Below are 19,732 nucleotides of genomic sequence, written 5' to 3'. Positions count from 1 at the left end.
GACAGACTGCATTCGAGCTGGATACTGAGTTGCTGGCTGAGGGCTCTGATCTGGAGGCCAGAGTCTGCTCTGTTGGAGGAGAGCATCGGGTGTCAGGGCCGTGATTGTTTCCTTACCGCCCAAAGACACTGCAGAGTTTGGGAGGCCCAAAAGCACCCTCACTTCTGATGCCAACTATAAGACTGAGTGTGCCCAAGACCACCCTTGGGTTTGATAATTCACTAAAAGGACTCACAGAACTCACTGAAAGTCATTATTCTCACAGTTATGGTCTATTACAGTGAAATACAGTGTTTTACAGTTCCCTACAGTGAAGGGAACCAGATTAGGATTAGCCAAGAAAAGAGACACATAGGGCAGAGTCTAGGAGTGTTCCAGACATGAAACCCCCAGTTGTCCTCTCCTAGTGGAGCTGTGGACAGTGCTATCTTCTGGCAACAATGTGTGACAGTGCACATGGAGTACTGCCAACCAGGGCAGCTCCCACAAGCTTTGGTGTCCAAAGTTTTTATTGGAGCTCAGTCACAAAGACATGACTGACCACCCACGTGGTCACCTTACTTTCCAGCCCCTCTGGGGCTGATACCTGTGACCCAAAGGCCCTACCATAAATCCCATTGTTAAAAACTATCTAGGCTGGCCCAAGTCCCCCAGGTAAAGAAAGACACTCTTTTCAGGCAGGACATTCCAGGGGCTTCGAGATTACCTTCCAGGAGCTGAGCACAAAAGCCAGCCATCTCTTTACTAAACAGAGTCTTCCTCCCTCATATCATTTGATGGATTAAATGATATTCAAAAAGCAATTTACTCTCGTGATGCAATTCAATGTGAGTTAATATTGTTTGGGGCCTAAAACCATTTCGCATGCCACCACTGGAGCAAAGCCTGAACTTGAGGAATCACCAACACACGAGCATGCCTGACAGCCTCCAAGGCAGAACTAGGGCAGTGCTGACCCACTTCATCATAACTGGGGAACTGGTGCTGGGCATCCACTCCCCCCTCATTCCATCTTCCCATGGGGTAGAGATGAAAAAGCTGATACTGTTTTTCAAAGATGCCCTTGATATGGAGTTCTGGATGCAGATTCAACTCTTCTAATTAGAGGCCCTCGTATGAAATTGGAAAGCCAGAGAGATCATCCTCTGCTCTACTGGCTGCTTTCTGCTGACAAGTAGGGTTGCTAAGGTGATGAGTTTGGGACCGCACCGTTCCAGTGTCCAGTCGCTAGCTTCGTGGGCATTAAGAGGCAGTTATGCACACACACACACAAACGATATCTAAATGGCCAATAAACACATGAAAAGATGCTCAACATCACTAGTTATGAGCAAAAAGTAAATGAAAACGAGAATGAGACACCACCACACACAGAATGGCTAAAATTAGAAAGACTACCAATACCAAATGCTGCAGAGGATGTGGAGCAAGTGGAACCTTCATACGTTGCTGTAAATTGGAGTGTAAATCAGTACAGTCACTTTCGAAAGCTATCCGTTCTTTAAAAGGGTAAATGTACACTTAACATATGATCCAGCAGTTCAATTCTTAAATATCTATCCAAGAGAAAGGAAACCAGATGTCCAGAAAAGACTTGTACTACACAAGTGTTTATAGCAGCAGTATTTGTAATAGCGAAGGACAGGAAACGATCTAAATATCCATCAGCATAGGTGAGTGGATACAAACTGTGGCATACTTGTGCGATGGAATACTACTCAGCGATAAAAAGAAGAATGACTGGTACACACGACAGCATGAATGAATCTCAAAAACATTATCCCGAGTGAAAGGAACCAGGTACAAGAGAGCACACACTGTATAATTCCACTTATATGAAATTCTGGAATAAGCAAAGCTAATTGATGGTGATAGAAGTCAGGATAATAGTTGCCTCTACTACTATCATGTTGCCTTTACTATGAGAGCAAGAGGTTGATGGAGAAGGGACATGAGGGAACTTTCTTGAAGGATTGAAATGTTCTGTACCCTGACAGTGATGCAGATTAATTGAATGTATATATTGGCCAGAGCTGGCTGAACTGTACACTTAAGATTTGTGTACTTTACTACATGTGAATTATAACTCAACACAAAACACAACAGACTGGAAACCAAAAGGGCAGTTATGTCCTGGGCTGCGATGACTTCCGGGTCCTGGATCAGAGATAGAGCTACAAGATTCTGAAGATGCCATGTACAACGGGTCCTCTTGATTGGGGTGGAGGGAGAAGCTCCCCAGGTGGGTCAGTTTGGTCATTGTGAAATGAGAAAAAAAAATACATATATATTTATATTTGGTTTTGCTCCCAGTTCCTGGCACACACTTCCTAAAACCCTTGTAATTTCCTAAATGATAGGAAATTACATTAGGAGCATCTTTCATTCTAATATTTGGTCTCTGATCCCAGTTCCTGATGTGGAGCTCCGAAATCCCTTGGAATTTCCTGGCTGATAGGAGTGTCTTTTGTTCTAATGAAGCAATGCCTGGTGGGCTTCTGGATGGGGGCTGGTCACCAGGAAGACCAAGGCACGGTTAGAAGCTTGGAACTTGCAGCCCCACTCCTTACCTTCCGGGAAGGAGAGAGGGGCTGGAAATTGAGTTAATGGTTGACCATGCCTACATGATGAAGTAACCTCTATAAAAATCCCAAAATTATGGGGTTCAGAGAACTTCCACGTTGGTGAGCACATCTACATACCAGGAGGGTGATGCACCCCAACTCCAGGGGGACAGAGGCTCCTATGCTCAGGACCCTTCCAGATCTTGCCTTATGAACTTCTTCATCTGGCTGTTTACCTGTATCACATCCTTTATTATATGATAAACTGGTCAGTGTAGTGTTTCCCTGAGTTCTGTGAGCTATTCTGGGAAACAATCGAATCCAAGGTTTGAGGGGAGTCATGGGAACCTCCAATTGTAACCAAGTTGGACACAAGTTGTGGATGACCTGGGGCCCTGCTAGTGATTGGCATCTGAAGTGGGGGGCAGTCTTGTGGGACTGAGCCCTTAACCTGTGGTGTCTGCACTAATTCTGGTTAGTGTCAGAACTGAATTGAACTGTAGGACATCCAGCTGATGTCACAGAGAACTGCTTGGTGTGGGAAACCCCCCCCCACCACACATCTGGTATCAGAAGCGTTGTGAGCGTGGCAGTAGTGAGAGGGTAAAGCAGAAATGCACAGGAGGAGGGATGAGTTTCTCCTTACAATCATGTTCTGGGAATCATCTACAAAGTCTTAACCTAGAGCCCATTCCACTAGCCTTTTCTTTTCTTTTCTTTTCTTTCTTTGCCACTAGCCTTAGTCAAAGAGCTTGTCAGTCCCTAATTCCCTGTATCAAGCCAGCCCATTTTTGCTTAAATATGACAGTAATAAACAATAAAATCTAAGTGGCTTACAACAACAAATATTGGTTTCTCACTCACACTGCATGTCCATCATGGGTCAGCCAAGAGCTATGATGTAACCTAAGATGATGGAGAAGCTATTACGGAAATATTCCTGCTTATCATTGACAGAAAGAAAAGAGAATAAGATGAAACACATATTGACTCTTGTAGCCTCTGCCAGGAAGGGACACTTATTATTTCTGCTGAGATTTCATTGGCCAAAGGAAATCACATGGCTACAGTTGAGTTCAAGAGAGCAGGAAACTACAACCTTCTTATAGGGAGGGAACTGTGATATAGTTCGTGAACAGTAATATAGCTTGCCGCAAAGGAAGTTAATTATCTCACATAGCAAGAATTGCGGAAGCAGAAACCGTATTCAACTGCAAGAGACATAAGCCAGAAACAACAGTGATGTAAGCAAGGTGATTTATTTCTCTCTCACATAACAGAACTCTGAAGCATGTAGTCCAAGGCTGGGGAAGGGGTCCCTTGATGTCATGAGAGACCAGGCTCCTACTGACTTACTGATATGCCATCCTTAGAATGTGGCTGTAATCCTCAAGGTCACAAAATGGCTGCAGGAGCCTCAGCCATCATGCCACATTCCAGGGGAAAAAGCAAGAGCAAAAGAAAAAGGCAGGGTTAACCACTTGGCAACTACATTTCCCAGAGTCCTCCCCTTCCCCGTGTGCTTCTGGTTAGGGTGGGCCACGAAAGACATTCTAGTGGGAGGGTTGCTGGATGGATATTAGAGCAGCAGCCATTTTCTGGCTCACATTGGTTGTCACTTATTTGCCCACTCACCACTGATGAGTCAGCTCCTTTTAAAGAGACTTTTCAGGATCCCTTCCCAAAGACTTCTACTTACTTCTGATTGGCCACTGCTATCTGCAAAAAGAAACTGGGAAATGTAGTCTTTTGGCTGAGTCTGCAACACTCTGAATACCGCCAGGGAAAGTGATAGCCTGGAGGAATTTGTGGATATGGTGAGGAGGATGCTGAGCTTCTCCCAAGTCAAGGGATGGGAGCTCAAGCAATTTTAATTCAAATACAAGAAGAGAAGGTAATTCTTAAGACTGGAGTCTGCCGAGACCTCCAGGGGACAGCAACACTGGATCTCAGACTTGGAAAAGACACTCAGAAACCTCTCCACTAGTGCCCCAGGGCTCCCCAAAGGCTGTTATCTGCTGCCCAAACCCCTTCTAGCACGACACCTTTTTCTGCTGCGTAGTGTCTGAACTGAAGCCTCTTCCTCCACTCTTACATCAGGGGTGAGATTTCTTGCCAATAGCTAATGCAGTGGTTCTTCCCATGCAGCCAGGCTCCTGAGTACGATACTGACAAGGTTCTTGTTCTGGAAGAATTAAGGCCAAATCACAGTAACTGGAAGAAATCTGCTTTGCTCATATGAGGCTAGATTGTGCTTTTCTCGGGGCGTCGGGAGCGTCCTCCAAATGCTTACTTCAGGCAGGGGTGCTGCTTCTGAAGGGGCTGGTGAGTGAATGAACTCCGGCTCCTGCTGGTGGGAGATTAAACAGGATTTGAAACGCCCTCTGAGTGGCTTTGTGATGTGTCCACTTGGTGAGGTTAACCTACATTTCCCAGAGTCCTCCCCTTCCCCGTGTGCTTCCGGGTAGGGTGGGCCACGAGAGATGTTCTAGTGGGAGGGTTTCTGGGTGGAGATTAGAGCAACAGCCGTTTTGTGGCTCACACCAGTTGTCACTTATCTGCCCACTCGTCTCGTTGGCGTCAGGCAACAACCGGGCCAGCAAATGCTCCAGCTTCCCCTGGATCCATCTTCAGCTTCTCCAACTCCTGGGCCAGGTGCGTGCTTAGCCCTGTGATCGGGACCCTCAACTCCACTGGACACCCGCACCATCAAGGTCAAAGGTGACAAGAATGACGGGGTTCACTTCCTACACTGTTGGTGGGAATGTACATGGGTGCAGCCTCTATGGAAAACAGTATGGAGGTTCCTCAAAAAACTAAAAATAGAGCTGCCGTATGATCCAGCCATCCCACTCCTGGGCATATACCTGAACAATACTATCATTTGAAAAGATACATGCACCCCAATGTTCAGAGCAGCACTATTTACAATAGCCAAGACATGGAAGCAGCCTAAATGCCCATCGACAGATGAATGGATAAACAAGATGTGGTATATATACAATGGAGTATTACTCAACCATAAAGAAAAATGAAATAATGCCATTTGCAGCAACATGGATGGACCTAGAGATTATCATACTAAGTGAAATAAGTCAGACAGAGAAAGACAGCATGTGATATCACTTATATGTGGAATCTAAAATAGGACTCAAATGAACTTATCTACAAAACAGAAATAGACTCACAGACATAGAGAACAGACTTGTGGTTGCCAAAGGGGAGGGGTTGGGGGAGGGAAGGTCGGGAGTTTGGGATTAGCAGATGCAAACTGTTATATATAGACTGGATAAACAACAAAGTCCTACTGTATAGCACGGGGAACTATAGTCAATATCCTGTGATAAACCATGATGGAAAAGAATATGAAAAAGAATATATATGTATTACCGAGTCACTTTGCTGTACAGCAGAAATTAACACAACTTTGTAAATCAACTATACTTTAATAAAATAAATTAAAAAAAAATAAAGAATGATGGGGTTCAGTCCACCCTCGTGGCTTCCAGATTGTTCTTGCTCTCCCTGGCTTTACATCCGTCTGCCCTTCCTGACTTCTGGCCTGTGGATTTCAAGTTTCAGCATCAAGTACAGAGACAACAGCCTTACAGAGACAGCTTACCCAGCTCCCACAATGGGGAAAGGGCAAATCCCTGTAACACATCGTGTGTGTGTGTGTATCAGTGGTTCTGCTTTGCTGATATAGAATTGGGTCTAAGAGTGGGCAGACTCTTAGAAGAACAGGCTCTTAAGGATGAGTTTTGGTTTTTTCTGGAATTGGTTCTCTGATCGAATCAGATTTGAAGTCATTAATGACCCTGTTTCCAGAGGTAAAGGGGACACTGAAAATCCATAGCATGAAGTGGCAGAACAGTTACTCAGATCGTGACCTGTAGCTTCCTGAATCAGTGCTATAGGAGGGAAGGTTCTGGGTGACCAAGCATTTACTTCCATGAAACATTTCAGTAAAATGAAGGAGCGTGCTGGATCGGTTGATTGTTTCTAACTGTGCTGGAAAACATGGGGGAAAGAAAATGATGAGCTCAGAGCTTCAAATTCCCGGTCAAGACCTGTATAAGAGACTCGAAAGCTTCTGCGACTACACTGAAACTTATTTCTCATGGTCACCGGGCCAAGAGTTCTGAAGACCAAGCTCAAAGTCCGATCCTGTGAGTGGCTGAATTACAACACAAACTGAACTTCCAACCTCATGGGGTCTTTTTTGTTAAAGTTAGGGCATTGATTGGGAAGGACTAGGATCCTGAAAATTGGGATTAGGATGTATGATGAGATTCTAATAAGGCTGGGTACCTCAAACCCTTGAATTTTGCCATCTTCTTTGCCCAAAGCAGCAGTCTGCACCCCTCCTATAGTGGCCTCAGTTTCCCTGCAAGGCACTGCTGATCCTCGTCAGAACCTACTCCCTTTTCTCGCTTCCAACACCTCTAACTAGACTCAAGTCTCAACAGAAACCAAAGGCTGAGGTACAAAACATGACCCATGGGCTTCCCTGGTGGCGCAGGGGTTGAGAGTCCGCCTGCCGATGCAGGGGACACGGGTTCGTGCCCCGGTCCGGGAAGATCCCACATGCCGCGGAGCGGCTGGGCCCGTGAGCCATGGCCGCTGAGCCTGCGCGTCCGGAGCCTGTGCTCCGCAACGGGAGAGGCCTCAGCGGTGAGGGGCCCTCGTACTGCAAAAAAAAAAAAAAAAAAAAAAAACATGACCCATGAGGAGGCGTGATGCAATACCAAAACAATTGCCAATTTCTGTTTGCCAATTTATATCAAGAGAAAACTGGGGCATATGTATGGAAATGGGTCTTAAGAGTGATGAATCAAGGTGGAAGAATACAAAGTGGGTCAGGTCAAATTTATTGACATTGGTCCACTAAACAGAGAGGTAGAGGGGCTAAGGAATGGCTCTGACGGTTTACTTGGTTATTTGACTGATGTATGTTCCCAAAGGTGGCCTATCCTGGGTGGAAATGTCAGAAGTTCCTTGGTAACCTGCCGAGCATGAGTCAGCAAACCTTTTCTGTAAAAGGCCAGATAGTACACATTTTAGGTTTCACAGGCCAGTGTCCGTTGTGACTACTCAATTCTCCCGTCATAGCCGGAAGGCAGCCAAAGACCATCTGTAAATGGAGGAGCGTGGCTGTGTTCCAATACAAGTTTATTTACGAACGCTGAAATCTGCAGTTCGTATCGTTTTTTTAAGTGGCACAGAATATTCTTCTTTTGATTTCAATTTCCATTAAAAATGTACAAACCCTTTTTAGCCTGTGGGTCATACCAAAACAGCCCTGAGGGCTTCTGGGCTGCAGTTTGCTGACCCCTCCTTCACCAGGAGGGTCAGGGGGAGGCAATTTTCACTGTAGCTATCAGAAATAAATTCATGAGGGAGAGTCTGAGCATGCTGGAAGAGCTCTGTGATGGTGCTTCTCTGTAGGTCAGAAATTCTAGCGGAAATGGCTACGATTAATTGGGATCTCTAAATGCAATAGGCATGCAGGAACCCAGAGGTGGCAGGGACCCTGGTGGCACTCATATGCCAAAGATAAGATGGGCGTGGTTACCATAGTGGATAGTGAAGCCAAAACAGTAGCGAGCATAGTGTGACTCGCAGATCTTTAGCATTCACTAGTTTATCATGGCAGTAGATGGGAAGCCTACGGAAGTCTTGCTTGAACTGAGTAAGTGAATGAGCTGTGGGTCTGGCGAATGGAAGCCTGACCAGAATGCTCAAAACAGAGAGTCATGGACCCTCAATCACTTCCCATGCTTGAGCCCTTGATTAAAGGAGAGGCCAGGTTCCTTGAGGAAGGACCCTGTTACACTGCCAAAAAAGTATGCTGTTAATCTTCCTCCCAGACTTCTCCAAAGAGACTTGTGGCCATTCACCCCGTGATTGTGCAAAGGGGAAAGGGAAATAGTCAGACTTTCCAACGATTACTGGACACAGCGTCTGAACTGACTCTAATTCCTGGAATTCCAAAACATCACTGAGGTTCACTAGTCAGAGTAGGGCTATGGAGGTCAGGTGATCAATGGAGTTTTGGGGAAGTTCTGTCTCACAAAAGGCCTAATCGGTCCCTGAATACACCTTCTGGATATTTCTTTTCTTTTTTTTTTTTTGTGGTATGCGGGCCTCTCACTGCCGCGGCCTCTCCCGTTGTGGAGTACAGGCTCCGGATGCGCAGGCTCAGCGGCCATGGCTCACAGGCCCAGCCGCTCTGCAGCATGTGGGATCCTCCCGGACCAGGGCACAAACCCGTGTCCCCTGCATCGGCAGGCGGACTGTCAACCCCTGCGCCACCAGGGAAGCCCCTGGATATTTCTTCAATGCGGAAATGCATCATTGAAATAGACATCTTGAGCAACTAGAAGAATCCCATCATTGGTTCCCTGACCCATGGATGAGGGATTTTATCATAGGAAAAGGCAAGTAGGAGCCACTAGAACTCTCAATACCACATTGTTGGAGGGATTGCAGAGATTGGTGTCACCATTAAGGACTTGAAAGATGCAGGGGTAGTGATTCCTACTGCAACCCCGTTCAAATTGCCTATTTGGCCAGTGAAGAAGATAAATGGGTCATTGAAGAATGACAGTGACTCATCATAAACTTAATCAGGTGGTGACTCCAATTGCAGCTGCAATTGCAGGGGGTTTTGTTGCTGGAGCCATTAACACATCTCCTGGGACCTGGTATGTAGTTATCGATCTGGAAAATGCTTTTTAATCTATATCTGTTAGTAAAGGACATCACAAGAAGTTTCTTTTCAGCTGGCAAGGCCAGCAATACACCTTCCCTGTCCTCCCTCAGAGGTATATCAGTGCTTCAGCCCTGTGTCATCATATGGTCTGGATTAACCTTACCTTCCTTTTCCACAGGACCTCATGCTGCTCCCTTACGTTGATGATATTATGATGATTGGATCTGATGAGGGAGAAGTAGCAACCCCGTTAGACACATTTGTAAGACACTCGCATGCCAGAGGATGGGAAGCCAATCCCACCCACAAAAATTCAGGGGCCTGTCACCTCACTGAAAGTTCTTGGGGTCCAGTGATTTGAGGCATGTTGATGGGGAAGGAAGAGTCGCTGCACCCAGCCCCTCCTAACATTCAGAGAGAGGCACAGACCTGGGGAGCCCCTCTGGATTTTGGAAACAACACATACCTCGTGTGCTGTGATTCATTCACTGAGCGACCTGAAAAGCTGCCAGTTTTGAGCGGGATCCAGAACAAGAGAAAGTCCTGCCACAGATTCAGGCTGATACGGTGGTGCTTGATGTGTCAGTGGTAGATAGGGATGCCTTTGGAGAGTACGGCAGCTCCCAGCTGGGGAATCACTGTGTAGACCTCCAGGATTTGGAAGAAAGTTATGTCATTCTTTGAAAATAATTACTCTGCTTTTGAGAAACAGTTTTTGGCTTTCTACTGGGCTTTAGTAGAGACTGAACGCTTGACCACGGGCACCAAGATACCATGCAATCTGAGCTACCCATCATTAACTGTGTGTTGTCTGACCCAACAAGCCATAACATTGGGCACACACAGCAGAACTCCGTGGAAGTGGTTTATGCAAGACTGGGCTCTAGCAGGTCCTGAAGCACACGTAGTTCGCATGAGGAAGTTGCTCGGATGTCCAGACCCCTTATTCGTGATTCATTGTCTTCTGTCTCTCAGACAAGACCGATGGCTCACGGGGAGTTCCCTGTGACCAGCTGATTGAGGAAGAAAAAGCTCAGACCTGGTTTACGTATAGTTCTGCAGGACACGCAGGTACCACCCACAACTGGACAGCCATATCACTATAGCCCCATTCTGGGACATCCCCGAAGGACTGGGGTAAAGGGAAATTTTCCCAGTGGACAGAAATTTGAGCAGTGCATCTGGTTGTCCATTTTGATTGGAAGGAGAGATGTCCATAAACATTGCTCTACATCAATTCACATGTTGGGACTAATGGTTCTCGGCTAGATGGTCAGAGACTGCTACAGAGTCTGGTGAAGAGGTATGTGGATAGATCTCTACAGAGTGGGAAGATATTTGTGTCCCGTGTGAATGCTCAAAGAAGAGTGACCTCAGAAAATAAAATTTTAGGAATAACCCACACTGTGGGTTACTTTAGGGTAACCCACTCTGTGGACACCAGTCAGCCACTTTCTCCAGTGACTCCTGTATTTGCCCAATAAGTTCATAAACAGTGTGGCCAAGGTGGCAGCGATGGAGGTTGTACACAGGCTCAGCAACAAGAACTTCCACTCGCCAAGGCTGATCTGGCTCCTGCCACTGATACGTGCCCCATCTGCCAGCAGCGGAGACCATTACTGAATCCCTGCTACGGCACCATTCATTCCTCAGGAGGATCAACCAGGTGGACCATGGCTGATTGACTACATTGAACTCCTTCCTTCATGGAAAGAGCAATATTTTGTCCGTTTTTTTTTTTGATAACAGGTTTATTGTAATATAATTCACTTGTCATACAATTCACATCTTTAAAGTATACAAGTCAAGAATTTTTAGTATAACGCTACTATATATAAAATAGATAAACAACAAGGACCTACTGGATAGCACAGGGAACTATACTCAATATTTAATAATAACCTATAAGGGAAAAGAATCTGAAAAAGAATATGTGTATATATATATGTGTGTGTGTGTGTATATATATATGTACATAAATAAATAAATACATAAATACACATATATATATATCTGAATCACTGTGTTGTACACCTGAAACTAACACGACATTGGAAATCAGCTATACTTCAATAAAATTTTTAAAAAAACAACAAAATAATAATTTTTAGTGTATTCACAGGTATGTACAACCACCACCACACTCAATTTTAGAGCATTTTCATCACCCCAGAAAGAAACTTCAGGAGCATTCTTGGAAGATGATGGAGTACGAAACAGCAGGAATGTCTGTCTCCCCGTCTAGACAACATTGTACTGGCAGGATCTGTCTGATGGAACTAATTTGGAACTCTGGCTCACAACTACCAGGGGAAGTCTTGGATGGTAAATTGCGGTTAATTTTAGGTAAAAGCATGACTTTGTTGCTCTATTTGGAGATTAAGTATGGTTTAAGGAGATGTGTATGTGCAAGTTGACAAGGGGAGTACTGTGGTGGCTTTGTAATGGTGGCTTTGTACTCACTTAGATTGAACTACATTTCCCCGAATTCCCTTTTTGGGATGCTTCCAATTATGTTGAGCTACAGGAGAGATTCTTTTTTTTCTTTTTAAAATTAATTTATTTTATTTATTTATTTTTGGCTGTGTCGGGTCTTCGTTGCTGCATGCGGGCTTTCTCTAGTTGCGGCGAGCGCGGGCTACTCTTCGTTGTGGTGCGCGGGCTTCTCATTGTGGTAGCTTCTCTTGTTGTGGAGCACGGGCTTCAGTAGTTGTGGCGCATGGGCTTAGTTGCTCCGCGGCATGTGGGATCTTCCCAGACCAGGGCTCCAACCCGTGTGCCCTGCATTGGCAGGCGGATTCTTAACCAGGAGAGATTCAGTGATGGGGGAAGTAGCAGCCATTTAGTAGCTCATAATGCTTTCTCTTTTCTGCTGGCTCACTTCATTAGTCCTGCCATTGCTCCACCTCCGCCCCCTCCCCCCACCCATCCTTCTTCAGCTTCTCCACTTCCTGGGCCAGGTGTGTTTAGCCCCATGGTGAAGCGCCCTGGCTCCTGCAGGACACCCATGCCACCAAGGTCGTCAGAGGCAACAAGAACGGACAGTCCAGCCTCACGGAGTGCAGCTTGGGCTCTGTGTTCCAGCTTATTATTAACTCTCATCGATCTTACATCCATCTTCCCTTCCTGACTGCCTGCCCTGTGGACTTCAAGTTAGAACATCAGACTCAGAGACAGCACCCTGACAGAGACTGTTTCACCAGCTCCCCAGATTACATAAGATCAAATCCAGGGACAAGTCCCTTCATAGCTATTTACCTATCTATAGATATATCCTAGTGGTTCTGCTTCTCTGGTTGAATCCTGATATACTCACCAAATTCTTATTATTTCAGAACCAGAACCTGGAACGTGGGCATGACCCATTGGGAGTAGGAGAGCTGGCCAGGGGAGAGCTTCTATTAGCATCTGACGGAAGCCTTGATCCAAAAGGAAAAAAAAAAAAAAAGGAGGTTGAAGTCTCAGAAGTCTCACAGGGAAGAGAGGAGGAACACCAGATTCAAAGTCTGGAAAGAGGGGACTGTAGGAGGAAGATTGAGAAAAGAGGGAGCAAAAAAGAGAATCTTTCACTCCCGACACCTTCCTTTCCAAGAGGCAAGCCTGGGTGGCTCACTTTCCTTATATGGTTCAAGGAAGCAAGAAAGGTGGATAAATTCACACCCTTGAGCCCTCCAAGCAGATATCTATTTGACTGTAGGGGATATCTTTTGCTTCCTCCTCCCCAGTAACCATTCTCTCCTCTTTGGGTAAGAGAACCCATATTTTCCTTTGGGGAACACTTGTCCACATGTTCAGCTCCTAGAGTTTGGGGTGTGACCCCCTTTCCTAGATCCAGGAATGGGCATATGCACCGTGCCTAATAAATTGTACCCCTGGCCACTGTCATTGTTTCTGCGATGGGTGCATTGTTAAGCTGGGCCAATGAGACAATTCTGGAACCTTTGCTGTTATTTTGTCTCGGTTCCTCAGCTGATAGGATCTGATCCTGGAGTTGCTGGGGGCCTTTGTTTCCCTCAGCAGCGAGGAATCAGCCTGAGAATGAGGTCAGCATAGAGGCAGATTGAGCAGGTAAAAGGGACAGAGACACACTTCTAATGTGGTCCTCTGAGCGCCTGGATCCAACTATGCCTGAAGTCAAACACATCTGGACTTTTTAGTGTACCAATAAGTTCCATCTCCCTTGTTGTTGTTGTTTTTCTTTTGTTTAACTCTGTTTGAAAGTAGGGTTCTGATGTTTGTAGTAGAGTCCAAGCTAATAAATTGACCCCTCAGTAAAAGAACTTGTGTGTACATGCCTCGCATATAAGATGTTTGATTTGAGGGAAAAGTAGGGAGGCTGGAGATACCACCAACAATGGCAGCTAACTTTATTGAGCACTTATTATGTGCCAGGTGCCCTTTAAATACTACGTGTATTATCTCCAAGATGGCCTGCATGTTTCAGATGTGGCACAGAGAACTTAGGCAGCCACCGCAAGGTTACACAGTAAGTAAGAAGCAACAGAGGGAAAGGGATGCCAACAACGTCTTGACAACAGTGACTGAGAGATCTCCTCAGGTGTGGAAATAGGGAAAGGTCACATCCCCCGATTCCCCCGGTACAGGTTAGCCAAGAACAATGTCTTGCAAGGCAGAACTGAAGGAGTCCTGCCTCTGGCTGGTCAAGGAAAACCTTTTACATTTTGGGTGAAAAGCTGCCCCCTTATAATTGCCATCTGGCAGTCCTCATTCTGCCCTCTACGGTCACAGGTAAGTTGGCTGCAAGTCTCCCACACCAAGACCGGCTGATGCGGGAAGTAGTTTTCTCTCCATCGTCAACCCCTGGTTTCTTCACTGCTCTTCTGGCTGCCCTCAACGGATATCGCAGGTGTGGGCTGATGAGCTACCGCACTTAATCACCTCCCGACATCACCTCAAAGCTCACCTTAGGCTACAAGAAAAACCATAAAAGCTCCTCACTTCATTACTCTTAAGGAAACTCAGTTTCAGCCTTTCTCCATTGTGCCAGCAAAGTGTTGAGCTCTCCAGGGCTGCTGTTTGCTCATGATGGTCACTTCTGACCTTCCAGAGGTTTATTTTCAAATGCAAGTCTTCCTCATTAACAAAAGGCGCATCAGGAAGACACGGAAACGTCTTCCCTGCCCTGAAGCGGCGTGCAATCCGCACCATAAATCTAGTTCACGGAATCTGACGGAAGAAGGTATAAAACAGGGCATTTACAAGAACATCTTCCATGCAACATGGGAGTCACCTTGTGTGATTTCCTCTTGGGGTAAATACCAAATGCCCTACCCTGCCACCAGCCCAGCTTGGCCTGGCAGCCCACACCTCCAGACTCATCTCCCCATATCTCTCACTGTCCCACGTGCTCTCTGCTCCAGCCAGATTGCTGAGTCACCATTCTCTCTTGACACAGGACTTTCACACATGCTATTCCTGCTCCCTGAAATACTTTTCCTTGCATTCTTTGTCTAGTTAAATCCTGCCATGCTTCAAGCCTCTGATCAAATTTCATGTCTCCAGGGAAGCTTTCTTGGAGCCCCCTTTTATATTATATGGTCTCATGGATTCCTATAGCATCCATAGCATTTATCAAGTTTATTTTATTTTTGTGGTTATTTCCGTAAACTATGCTCCTCACCCCACCCTCTTTAGAACATAAGCTCTGTCCAGGCAGGGACCAGGTCTTGGTCACTGCTGACCACCAATGTGCTCATGAATGTTTAACAACAGCCTCTGGGGCAAGGTGGGACAGGGTGGGGTGGCGGCGGGGTTGTGAGTGCTGATTGATAGCATTTGCTGATTTCCATGGTGTAAATCTCCCACCGTGGACAATTTCAAGCCACCAATGTGATTTCAACCAAAATTCCTGAAAAATTTAACAATAGGCTCTTGCCACCTGGTAGGAGCGGGCTCCAGCACACCACTGCAGTCGACACCCCAGCACCCAGCACAGATTTGTTGAATGAGTAAATGAATTCATGAAATCAGTCCCACAGAATTAGCTTCCCCTCTCTGTGCCTATCCTTGCACGCTCTCCATCAGTGTGATTTTTTAAAAAGCAAACTATGGTGTTTTCATCAAGTACAATGTATTCAGTATAAAATGAACTTACATACAAAATAGGAACAGACCGACAGGCATAGAAAACAAACTTATGGTTACCAAAGGGGAAAGGTGGAGACGGATAAATTAGGAGTTGGGATTAACATATATACACTACTATATATAAAATAGATAACCAACAAGGACCTACTCTATAGCACAGGGAACTCGACCCAATATTTTGTAATAACCTATAAGAATCTGAAAACAATAGACATATATGTATGTATAGCTGAATCACTTTGCTGTACACCTGAAACTAACACAACATTGTAAATCAACTATATTTCAATACAAAAATAAAATAAAATACAAAAAATGTATTCAGTATAATGGAATATTCTTTGGGTCCAACCCTCCCACTTTTTCCTGGTGTTAAATCATCCTTTCTTTTTTTTTTTTGGTGGTACGTGGGCTTCTCACTGTTGTGGCGTCTCCCGTTGCAGAGCACAGGCTCCAGACGCGCAGGCTCAGCAGCCATGGCTCACGGGCCCAGCCGCTCCGCGGCACATGGGATCTTCCCGGATCGGGGCACGAACCCATGTCCCCTGCATCGGCAGGTGGACTCTCAACCACTGCACCACCAGGGAAGCCCTCATCCTTTCTTGCGTGTAGTTAGAGCTTTGCAAACTACAAAGTGGGTAGTGACTCAATAGTGGCTCACAAGATCCATTTAGAAGGTCACGACAAGCATTTTTAAAAAATGAAATCAAGGAGAAGAGAAGAGAAATTTTAAAGTATCAATGTTTGTCTCAGGCTGTCAAGGAAGTGTTGTTTTGGGAAACTTTTGTTGTAATCCTGTGTTCCTCCTGAGTTATGACGTAAAGTGAGTTTCTTAGAGTCAAGAAAGTTTGAAAGTCACTGTGGTTGATAGCAATTTTTTAAATTAATAACTTTGTTTTTTAGAGCAATTTTTAGGTTCACAGCAAAATTGAATAGAAAGTACAGGAAGTTCTCATATACTCCATCTCCCCACACAGGTACAACCTCCCCATTCATTATCAGCATCTCCCACCAGAGGGGTCTTTTTGTTACAATCGATGAATCTACACGGACACATCATAATCACCCAAAGTCCATGGTTTACATTACGGTTCACCCTTGGTGTTGTCCATTTTGTGGGTTTGGGCAAATGTATAATGACGTGTATCCATTATTGTAGTATCATTCAAAATAGTTTCACTGCCCTAAAAATCCTCTGTGCTGTGTCTATTCATCCCTCCCTCACTCCTCACCCCTGACTGATCTTTTTACTGTCTCTGTCGTGTACCTTTTCCAAATGTCATAGAGTTGGGATCATACAGTATATAACCTTTTCAGATTGGCTTCTTTCACTTAGAAACATGCATTTAAGTTTCTTCCTTGCCATTTCATGGCTTGACAGCTCATTTCCTTTTAGTGCTGCATAATATTCCATTGTCTGCCTGTCCCACAGTTTGTTAATCCATTCATCTACTGAAGGTCATCTGGGTTGCTTCCAAGTTTTGGCAGTTATGAATAAAGCTGCTATAAACATCTGCGTACAGGATTTTGTGTGGACATGAGTTTTCAGCTTCTTTGGGTAAATACCAGGGAGTGAAGTTGCTGGATTGTGTGGTAGAGTAGGTTTAGTTTTATAAGATATTGACAAGCTGTCTTAAAAAATGGCTGCTCCATTTTGCATTCCCACCAGCAATGAGTGAGAGTTCCTGTGGCTCCACAGCCTCACCTGTATTTGGTGATGTCAGTGTTTTGGATTTTGGCCATTCTGAGAGGTGTGTAGTAGTGTCTCACTGTTGTTTTAATTTGCATTTCCTTAATGACATGTGACGTGGAGCATCTTTTCATATGCTTATTTGCGGTCTGTATATCTTCTTTGGTGAGGTGTCTGTTCAGGTCTTTTGCCCATTTCAAAATCAGAGAGCAATGCATTTTCGTTTGGTAGTTTTGTTTGTTTTCCATGTCTTTACTTGCAAATTTTTTTTCAAAAGTAAGGCCACTATATCAGACTTCACATTTTTGTTGCCTGCGTTAACAGTTTGTGAAAAAACAAACGAACAAACCACCAACGTCTTAAAAAAAAACAAACCTGGCCTTCCCAAGTCCTTGTCTCCCATCCCCCAGGGACCTAAGGGTTAAGACCACTAAGCCCTGAGAGACAGAGAGAGAGAGAGAGAGAGAGAGAATGTCTTGGAGGCCATGGAACTTCCTGTTCCGCTCCCCCACCTCACCCCTACTGCCCCTGGCGGTGAGCGGTGAGCGGTGAGGCAGCCTTTGAAATTGAAAAGGGCAGCCTTTTCAATTCAGCGGCCCTCACCTGCCGACAGCATGGGCGGGGCAGGGGCTGATATTTGCTGCCCCCATCCTCCCTACATTGCAGGGGACAGCCCCTAGCTGGCTCTTGAAAGCTGAAAGGGGAGGAGGGTTGGAGGTGAAGGCCATTACTGAAGTCACATGTCCCGCCAAGAAACATTTCTCCAGATTATAGGTGGCTGAACAAATTACATCATCCATCACTTCCCATTTACTGCCTGAAACGCTGCACTAACTTTTATCTGCATGAGCTCATTAACCTGCACAGCGATGTGTGCGTGCGTGTGTGTGTATGTGTGTGTGTGTGTGTGTGTGTGTGTGTGTGTGTGTGTGTGTGTGTGGTGGGGAGTGGAGGAGCGTGGTGATGCTGCAGTGAGCTCCACTTTTACAATGAGAGAAATGGTCCCAGTGGGACTTCCCTGGTGGTTCAGCAGTTAGGACTCCGCGCTTCCACTGCAGGGGGTGCGGGTTCGATCCCTGGTCAGGGAACTAAGATCCTGTATGTCGCGTGGTGCAGCCGAAAGGTTAAAAGAAAAAAAAAAGATATGGTCCCAGTGTGAGGAGGTCACTTGAACAGGGTCACACGGCCAGGAAGCTCCAGTCATGGCTGGAATGTGTGCCCGACTCCCTCCCAAAGACTTCACAACAAGCCTGGGCTGGTAATAATAATATCGCTGAGGCTGACCTTATGGGGCACCTACTACGAGCCAGGCTGCATGTGCTCTGTGCGCCTTAGATAGGTTGTCAGAGGTCGTGTCTATTGCTATGCCCATTTTACAGAGGAGGAAACTGAGGTACAGAGAAGGCACTAGCACACTGGGAAGAACAGGCAGGGAGCACAGGAGTGTTAGTCGCCGGCACTGAGGGCCTCTGAGCTGCTGGATCCTGAGCCCTTTGAACACCTACTCTGTGCCAGGGTTTGTGCTGGGCACTGGCGTGACAGCTGGGACTGCGACAGGCTCACAAAAGTTTCCAAGAAAGGAGGTAAAGCAGGGTGGTGTGATTGGGAAGGGGCTGCTGGGGGCGGGGGGGGGGAGCGGTGATTCAGTTGGGGTGGTCCAGATGGACGGCTCTTAGGAGAGCACACTGGCTGAGACCTGAGGTCTAAGAAGGAGATAGCCTCCCAAAGCTCTTGGGGAAGGGTGTTCCAGGCAGTGGGACAGCAAGCACAAAGGACTGCAGGTGGGAGCAAACTTGGTCTGTTTGAGGAACAAAAAAGAGGAAGTGAGGATGCTGTGGGAGAGGGAGAGAGGGAGGAGAGGGGAAGCTTTGCACTGGGAGAGGGTTTCAGGGTAGCCCCAGGAGTCTCGGGAGTGGAGACAGGGATGTGGGACGTCATCTCCAAGGTAGAGTCCACTGTCCACCCCTCCTCTTGGCTCCTGGAGTGTCTAAACACCCCTTCACCTCCTCCTCTCAGGCAACGTCTGCACACCCCACTTCCCCTCAAGGTCTATCCCGCTCCAACCCCAGCTCCCTCATTACTACGAGGGCCCATAGGTTCCTTCTGAGCAGGAAGCCGTGCTCTCATATACAGTCCCCATCTGTAGGCATCCATCCATCCATCCACCCGTTAATTCATGTACTTATCCACCAAGCGTTGATTTGCCTCAGGTCTTTTGCCCTTTTAGGTCTCTTCCCCTGGAACACTGTCTTTTATCCCTCAGGGCTCTGCTTCCAACATCGCCTTTTCCAACATGCCATCCCTGACTACCTCCAGCTAATTTAGCCCTTTATTGGCCTGTTGGCAACTTGACTGCTCTTCATGACAAAATAGGATGGGTCGGTACCCCCAAGGGCTGGCTCTCTCTACATAAGAGATATATTAGCCTCGTGGGCATTAATTTCCCCTCCTCATTTTCTTTTGGGAACCATCCTTTCCTTCTCTTTGTGTGATCTGGATGGGGCCAACCCTGTTCCCCAGCTTCAGAAACGAGTACATCATCCAAGTAAAGCCAATGAGAGACAGCTGCAGGACTTTTGCCAGAAGTGCTCAGAAAACTGAGTTCTTGTTCTGCCATGGTTACTTATCTGGTAGGCTGTAAGGCTGCAGGTGCTG

General features: G+C 46.1%; 1 long non-coding RNA gene across 1 annotated transcript in view; it reads right to left on the bottom strand.

The window, feature by feature from the left end:
- Positions 1-11,866: 11,866 nt before the first annotated feature.
- Positions 11,867-19,732, bottom strand: part of LOC132509491 (uncharacterized) — a 29,282-nt gene continuing 21,416 nt past the window's right edge. The window contains exon 3 of the long non-coding RNA XR_009537033.1: positions 11,867-12,079. This is a non-coding gene — a long non-coding RNA (uncharacterized LOC132509491). The remainder of the gene's footprint in view (positions 12,080-19,732) is intronic.

This window comes from Lagenorhynchus albirostris, chromosome 19 (assembly GCF_949774975.1).
Source record: "Lagenorhynchus albirostris chromosome 19, mLagAlb1.1, whole genome shotgun sequence".
Classification (NCBI taxonomy): domain Eukaryota; kingdom Metazoa; phylum Chordata; class Mammalia; order Artiodactyla; family Delphinidae; genus Lagenorhynchus; species Lagenorhynchus albirostris.
This window is presented reverse-complemented; position numbering and strand designations above follow the sequence as displayed.